Raw genomic sequence first — 6,655 nt, forward strand, 5'->3', positions numbered from 1 at the left:
AGGAACCCAGGGTGCAGCGTGACACAGTGTGACACAGAGGGATTCATGGAAAACACTATGCAGAGTGACAAAGTGTGACACAGTGTGGCTCAGCAACCCAGCGTGCAGTGGGACACATTGTGATACAATGTGACAGAGAGGGGATCTTGGAACCCAGTGTACAATGTGACAGAGTGTGACAGAGTGTGACACAGAGGGGCTCATGGAACCCAGGATGCAGAGTGACCCAGTGTGACCAAGTGTTACACAGTATGACAGAGAGGGGCTCAAGGAACCCCGGGTAAAGTGTGACACAGTGTGACACTGTGTGACACAGTGTGACACAGAGGGGGCTTAGGGAACCCGGGACGCAGAGTGACACAATGTGACACAGTGAGACACTGTGTGAAACAGTGTGACACAGAGGGGCTCAGGAAACCATGGTACAGTGTGATACAGTGTGACACAGAGAGGCTCATGGAACCCAGCGTGACACAGAGGGACAAAGTGGAATACGGGAGGGACTCATAGAATCCAGGATGCAGAGTGACCCAGTGTGACCCAGTGTTACACAGTGTGACATAGAGAGGCTCATGGAACCCAGACTGCAGAGTGACACAGTGTGACACAGTGTGGCACAGTGTGACACAGAGGGGCGCATGGAACCCAGGGTGCAGTGTGATACAGTGTGACACAGAGGGGTTCATGGAACTCAGGGTGCAGTGTGACACAGTGTGACCCAGTGCGACACAGGGGACCTAATTGAAACCAGAGGGCAGAATGACAAAATATGACAAAGTGCGCACAATGTGACACAGTGGGGCTCATGGAACCCAGGGTGCAGTGTGACAAAGTGTGACACTCTGTGACACAGTGTGACACAGAGGAGGCTTATAGAACCCAGTATTCAGAGTGACCCAGTGAGACCCAGTGTTACACAGTGTGACACAGAGGGGCTCATGGCACCCAGGGTGCAGTGTGACACAGAGTGACAAAATGTGACACAGAGGGGCTCATGGAACCCAGGGTGCAGTGTGACATAGTGTGACCCAGTGTGACACAGAGGAGCTCATGGAACCCCGAGTCCACTGTGACACAGTATGGCACAATGCGATAGCGAGGGGCTCAAGAATCCAGGGTGCAGGGAGACACAGTGTGACACACAATGGCTCCGGAACCCAGGGTGCAGGGTGACACCATGTGACACAGTCTGACACAGTGTCACACAGAGGGGCTCATGGAACCCTAGGAGAAGTGTGACAGAGTGTGCCACAGTGTGACACAGTGTGATCCTGAGGGCGCTCATGGAACCCAGGGTGCAGTGTGATACAGTGTGACTCAGGGTGACACAGTTTGGCTCATGGAACCCAGGGTGCAGTGTGATAGAATGTGACTCAGTGTGACACGCTGGGGCTCAGGATCCCAGGGTGCAGTGCGACAGAGTGTGACACATTGTGACACAGAGGGATTCATGGAACTCAGGGTGCAGTGTGACACAGTGTGACATAGTGTGACCCAGTGTGACAGAGGGGACCTAATAGAAACCAGGGGGCAGAATGACACAGTGTGACACAGTGGGGCTCATGGAACCCAGGGTGCAGTGTGACAGAGTGTGACACTGTGTGACACAGTGTGACACAGAGGGGGCTTAGGCAACCCAGGATGCAGAGTGACACAATGTGTCACAGTGAGACACTGAGTGAAACAGTGTGACACAGAGGGGCTCAGGAAACCATGGTACAGTGTGATACAGTGTGACACAGAGAGGCTCATGGAACCCAGCGGGACACAGAGTGACACAGTGGAATATGGGAGGGACTCATAGAATCCAGTATGCAGAGTGACCCAGTGTGACCCAGTGTTACACAGTGTGACATAGAAAGGCTCATGGAACCCAGGCTGAGGAGTGGCACAGTGTGACACATTGTGGCACAGTGTGACACAGAGGGGCGCATGGAACCCAGGGTACAGTGTGATACAGTGTTACACAGAGGGGCTCATGGAACCCAGGGTGCAGTGTGACACAGTGTGACACAGATGGACGCAGTGTGACACAGAGGGGCTCAGGGAACCCAGGGTGCAGGTTGACAACATGTGACACAGTGTGGCACAGAGTGACACAGAGGGTCTCATGGATCCCAGGATTCAGTGTGCCATAGTGTGACACAGTGTGACACAGAGGGGCCCATTGAACCCAGGGTGCAATGTGACACAGTGTGACAAAGTGAGACACAGCGTGACAAAGAGGAACACATGGAACGCAGGGAGCAGAATGACACAGTGTGACACAGTGTGAGACAGAGTGGCTCATGGAACCCAGGGTGAAGTGTGACACAGTGTAACACTGACGGGCTCATGGAACCCAGGGTGCTGTGTGACACATTGTGACACAGAGGGGATCATGGAACCCAGGGTGCAGTGTGACACAGTATGACACAGTGTGACACAGAGGGGCTCAAGAACCTAGGGCGCAGAGTGACACACTGTGACACACAGGGTCTATTGGAACCCAGGGTTCAGCATAACACCGTGTGACACAGTGTGATACAGTGTGACACAGAGGGGTACATGGAAACCAGGTTGCATTGTGACTCAGTGTGACACAGTCTGACACATTTTGACACAGAGGTGCTCATGGAACCCAGAGTGCAGTGTGACACAGTGTGACACAGTGTGACACAGTGTGACACATAGACCTCATGGAACCCAGGGGGCAGAATGACACAGTGTGACCCAGTGTGACACAGATGGGCTCATGGAACCCAGGGTGCAGTGTTACACAGTGTGACACGCTGTGACACAGACGGGCTCATGGAACCCAGGGTGCAGTGTGACCCAGTGTGACACAGAGGGGGTCATGGAAACCAGGGTCCAGTGTGACACAGTGTGACCCAATGAGGCAGAGTGTGACACAGAGGGAGCTCAGCAACCCAGGGTTTAGAATGACAGAATATGACACAGTTTGGCACACTGTGGCACAGAAGACCTCACGGAACCCAGGGGGCAGAATGACATAGTGTGACACAGTGTGACACAAATGGGCTCATGGAACCCAGGGTGCTGTGTGACACAGGGTGACACGCTGTGACACAGGCGGGCTCATGGAACCCAGGGTGCAGTGTGACCCAGTGTGACACAGAGAGGCTCATGGAACCCATGGTGTAGTGTGACACAGTGTAACACAGTGTGAGACAGAGGGACCCAGGAACCCAGGGTGCAGCTTGACACAGTGTGAGACAGAGGGATTCATTTAAACCACTGTGCAGAGTGACACAGTGTGACACAGTGTGGCTCAGGAATCCAGCTTGCAATGTGACACAGTGTGATACAATGTGACTGAGAGGGGATCATGGAACCCAGTGTATAATGTTACAGAGTGTGACACAGTGTGACACAGAGGGGCTCATGGAACCCAGGATGCAGAGTGACCCAGTGTGACCCAGTGTTACACAGTAGGACACAGAGGGGCTCAAGGAACCCAGGGTAAAGTGTGACAAGGTGTGACACAGTGTGACCCAATGCGGCACAGGGGACCTAATGGAAACCAGGGGGCAGAATGAAACAGTGTGACAAAGTGTGACGCAGTGTTGCACAGTGGGGCTCATGGAACCCAGGGTGCAGTGTGACAGAGTGTGACACTGTGTGACACAGTGTGACACAGAGGGGGCTTAGGCCACCCAGGATGCAGAGTGACACAATGTGTCACAGTGAGACACTGTGTGAAACAGTGTAACACAGAGGGGCTCAGGAAACCATGGTACAGTGTGATACAGTGTGACACAGAAAGGCTCATGGAACCCAGCGTGACACAGAGGGACAAAGTGGAATACGGGAGGGACTCATAGAATCCAGGATGCAGAGTGACCCAGTGTGACCCAGTGTTACACAGTGTGACATAGAGAGGCTCATGGAACCCAGGCTGCAGAGTGACACAGTGTGACACAGTGCGGCACAGTGTGACACAGAGGGGCGCATGGAACCCAGGGAGCAGTGTGATACAGTGTGACACAGAGGGGCTCATGGAAACCAGGGTGCAGTGTGACACAGTGTGACAAAGTGAGACACAGAGGGGGCTCAAGGAACCCAGGGTGCAGTGTGACCCAGTGTGACACAGGGGACCTAATGTAAACCAGGGGGTAGGATGACACAGTGTGACAAAGTGTGACAGAGTGTGATGCAGTGGGGCTCATGGAACCCAGGATGCAGAGTGACCCAGTGTGACAGAGTGTTACATGGTATGACAGAGAGGGGCTCATGGAACCCAGGGTGAAGTATGACACATTGTGACGCATTGTGACACAGAGTCACCCAGTGGGACACAGAGGACCGCATGGAACCCAGGGGGAAGGATGGCACAGTTTGACACAGTGTGAAAAAGGGGCTTCATGGAACCCAGGCTGCACTGTGATAGAGTGTGACACAATGTATCACAGTGTGGGTCATGGAACGCAGGGTGCAGGATGACACAGTGTGAAACAGAGTGAGACAATGTAACACATAGGGGCTCATGCAACCCAGGGTGCAGTGTGACACAGTGAGACACAGATGGGCGCAGTGTGACATAGAGGGGCTCATCGAACCCAGGGTGCAGGTTGACAACATGTGACACAGACAGGCTCATGGAACCCAGGGTGCAGTGTGACACACTATGACAAATTGTGACAGAGAGGGGCTCAAGAACCAAGGGTGCAGAGTGACACACTGTGACACAATGGGGCTCATGTAACCTGGTTGCAGCGTGACACAGTGTGACACAGTGTGACAAAGTGTGACACAGAGGGACACATGGAACCCAGGGTGCATTGTGACTCAGTGTGAAAGAGTGTGACACATTGTGACACCGAGGGGCTCATGGAACCCAGGGTCCAGTGTGACACAGGGTGACACAGCGTGGCACAGTGGGGCTCGTGGAACCCGGGGTGCAGTGTGACATAGCATGACACAGTGTGACACAGAGGGATTCATGGAACCTACGGCGCAGTGTGACCCAGTGTGACACAGTGTGACACAGAGGGGGCTCAAGGAACCAGGGTGCAGTGTGACATAGCGTGACAGAGAGTGACCCAGTTTGACACAGAGGACTTCATGGAACCCACGGGGGCAGAATGGCCCAGTGTGACACAGTGTGACACAGACGGGCTCATGGAACCCTGGGTGTAGTGTGACACATTGTGACACACAGGAGCCCAGGGAACCTGGGTGCAGTGTGGCGCAGTGTGACCCAGTGTTACACAGTGTGGCACAGAGGGACTCGTGGAACCCAGGGTGCAGTGTGACACAGTGTGACACAGTGGGGCTCTTGGAACCAAGGGGCAGTGTGACACAGTGTGACACAGTGTGAGACAGAGGGACGCAGGAACCCAGGGTGCAGCGTGACACAGTGTGACACAGAGGGATTCATGGAAAACACTATGCAGAGTGACAAAGTGTGACACAGTGTGGCTCAGCAACCCAGCGTGCAGTGGGACACATTGTGATACAATGTGACAGAGAGGGGATCTTGGAACCCAGTGTACAATGTGACAGAGTGTGACAGAGTGTGACACAGAGGGGCTCATGGAACCCAGGATGCAGAGTGACCCAGTGTGACCAAGTGTTACACAGTATGACACAGAGGGGCTCAAGGAACCCCGGGTAAAGTGTGACACAGTGTGACACTGTGTGACACAGTGTGACACAGAGGGGGCTTAGGGAACCCGGGACGCAGAGTGACACAATGTGACACAGTGTGACACTGTGTAAAACAGTGTGACACAGAGGGGCTCAGGAAACCATGGTACAGTGTGATACAGTGTGACACAGAGAGGCTCATGGAACCCAGCGTGACACAGAGGGACATAGTGGAATACGGGAGGGACTCATAGAATCCAGGATGCAGAGTGACCCAGTGGGACCCAGTGTTACACAGTGTGACATAGAGAGGCTCATGGAACCCAGGCTGCAGAGTGACACAGTGTGACACAGTGTGGCACAGTGTGACACAGAGGGGCGCATGGAACCCAGGGTGCAGTGTGATACAGTGTGACACAGAGGGGTTCATGGAACTCAGGGTGCAGTGTGACACAGTGTGACCCAGTGCGACACAGGGGACCTAATTGAAACCAGAGGGCAGAATGACAAAATATGACAAAGTGTGGCACAATGTGACACAGTGGGGCTCATGGAACCCAGGGTGCAGTGTGACAAAGTGTGACACTCTGTGACACAGTGTGACACAGAGGGGGCTTATAGAACCCAGTATTCAGAGTGACCCAGTGAGACACAGTGTTACACAGTGTGACACAGAGGGGCTCATGGCACCCAGGGTGCAGTGTGACACAGAGTGACAAAATGTGACACAGAGGGGCTCATGGAACCCAGGGTGCAGTGTGACATAGTGTGACCCAGTGTGACACAGAGGAGCTCATGGAACCCCGAGTCCACTGTGACACAGTATGGCACAATGCGATAGCGAGGGGCTCAAGAATCCAGGGTGCAGGGAGACACAGTGTGACACACAATGGCTCCGGAACCCAGGGTGCAGGGTGACACCGTGTGACACAGTCTGACACAGTGTCACACAGAGGAGCTCATGGCACCCTAGGAGAAGTGTGACAGAGTGTGCCACAGTGTGACACAGTGTGATCCTGAGGGCGCTCATGGAACCCAGGGTGCAGTGTGATACAGTGTGACTCAG

This window comes from Erithacus rubecula (assembly GCF_903797595.1).
Source record: "Erithacus rubecula genome assembly, chromosome: 34".
Taxonomy (NCBI): domain Eukaryota; kingdom Metazoa; phylum Chordata; class Aves; order Passeriformes; family Muscicapidae; genus Erithacus; species Erithacus rubecula.